At 45.2% G+C, this 2,270-nt stretch overlaps 1 pseudogene; it reads left to right on the forward strand.

The window, feature by feature from the left end:
• The first annotated feature begins 289 nt into the window (after positions 1–289).
• Positions 290–408, forward strand: LOC137532727 (U2 spliceosomal RNA; annotated as a pseudogene).
• The last annotated feature ends 1,862 nt before the right edge of the window (positions 409–2,270 follow it).

Here is a 2,270-nt window from a genome sequence, read left to right on the forward strand (position 1 = left end):
AAAGGAGGTAACACTCTGAAACGTTGCAATTATGGCTGTTTTGATCATGGAAGAATAAAGAGCATTTATACTGGATGGTGCCGGCTGATCCCTTCCTTGTATAGATTTGTTAGTAAGAAAAACAACTTTATTTATAAAAAATAAATAAATTCTAATTTCAATGATAATTTTCAAACAAAACAACCAGTCAGCAGGTGCCGGCAGCAGAAGACCTGCCTGCCATTCGTGGTGGGGGTGGGGTCACCCAACTCCAATGCAGAGCCACGCAGTGGAGACTTGCAAGCAATGGAACGCTTCTCGGCCTTTTTGGCTAAGATCAAGTGTAGTATCAGTTTTCCTAAGTTTCAGAGAAAGGTAGGTTATTGAAACAAATACTTGAAAGTTATTTATGCTATGTATAGATTTGTTAGTAAGAAAAGCAACTGTATTTATAAAAAAATAAAAAATGTCAAGGTAATACTTCTAATTTCAATGATAATTTTCAATTATGATACACAGTGTGTTGGCTTGCTTACAATAGTTAGAAGAGTATAGTAGAACTACAAGGCCCAGCAACTAAATGTGGCCTGTATGCAGTGTGTAACCCACACAGACAGATATCAATAACAGATACAGTTGGAAGCTAAGCACAGCTTATGATAATAGACAGTGTGCTGTTGGCTTGTAATAGATAGAAGAGTATAGTACAACTGCAAGGTCCAGCAAGGACTGTTGCCTGGCCTGTATACACACACACACACGCACACGCACACGCACACGCACACGCACACGCACACACACACACACACACCCTCAAAAGTGCTTTTGTTTTGGGGTGCTATCAGCAATAAAGAACAGCCTAGATAAATGTCCCTGTCTCTCTGTGGGCTGTATGCAGTGTGTCACCCACAAAGAGAGGTATACTTTAGTAAGTTTAATCACACAAATACAGTGGAAAGATATGCACTGGTCTAATACAGTGTGCAGTCACACAGATGCAGTGGAAAGATATGCACTGGTGGTAATACAGTGTGCAGGCAGTGAGTGGGACTACAAGTACCAAGCAGCCAGCAAATGGCTGTGGGCTGTATCTATGCAGTGTCACCCACAAAGAGAGCTATGCTTAAGTAACATACATCACACAAATAGAAGAAATGTACTGGTGGTAATGCAGTGTGTCAGCAAGCAAGGCCACAGCTGTGACTGGGCTATATCTATGCTGTGTCAGTGACACACACACACACACACACACACACACACACACACACACACACACACACACATTTTATAGGGGGGGCAGGCGTCCGTGGGTGAGTGCAGCCTGATTGGCTGCCATGTGTCTGCTGACTGTGATGTAGAGGGTCAAAGTTTAGCCCAATGATGAGGTGAAGGGGGCGGGTCGAATGTGCCATGTGTTCACTTCCTGTAGCGGGCAGGGGTAGCTGATATCTGCGCGACGTACCCGCCGGGCAGACAGTTCGGCCATCTCTAGCGGGTACTTCATCTAGACAGGGTCAGGCCACTTTTAGCTGAAACCGAGTGGTTATTTCCCCAGCTTCCATTCCATCATTTAAAGTAAGAAAAAAATAGATACTTACCAAGGGAGAGGGAAGGCTCTGGGTCCTACAGACCCTATATATGAATCGGCCCATCTTTGGGAGCACTCGGGCTCCCGAAGACTTCCAAATCCCACTTCTATGGAAGACAGCAGTCTCCGAACCCGTCGGTTGGAGAGTGCTTATGGTGGAGCCAGCGCTGGAATGAGGGGACCATGAGAGGTGAGGCAAGACTCTATAGGACCCAGAGCCTTCCCTCTCCTTAGGTAAGTATCTTTTTTTTTACACTTCAGACTTTAATTAAGACACTTTAATTGCTGTCGTGAAGCCTATGAACATAAAACAGCAAAGTCAGTTAACCCCTCTGCACACTCACATGCAAATGTTCATGCAAAAGCTAGTTAAAAGCCGCGGTGTTTGTTACAAAAGAATATAGTAAAACCCCTATTATACAGAACTCAGGCATCCGGCACTCTCAGTCAACCATGCCTAAGGGGCAGAATTGGGAGGGGGGGTGGAACTTTAGCCTTTTGCAATGTGACTTACCAAACCTCCAGGTGCCATCTTCTACAATTCCTGTACAGGTCCCGGCATGTAACCAGGAAAGCCACTGGGAGCTGCAGGAAGTGTACAAGGCAGCGCCCCAAGGTTTGGTAAGTAGCTTCTGATGCGCACCGATCTGCATGGGGTTGGTTAGTGTTATTTTGGAGCTTCTTAAGCAATTGGCAAGCTCAC

Source organism: Hyperolius riggenbachi, chromosome 1 (assembly GCF_040937935.1).
Source record: "Hyperolius riggenbachi isolate aHypRig1 chromosome 1, aHypRig1.pri, whole genome shotgun sequence".
Classification (NCBI taxonomy): Eukaryota; Metazoa; Chordata; class Amphibia; order Anura; family Hyperoliidae; genus Hyperolius; species Hyperolius riggenbachi.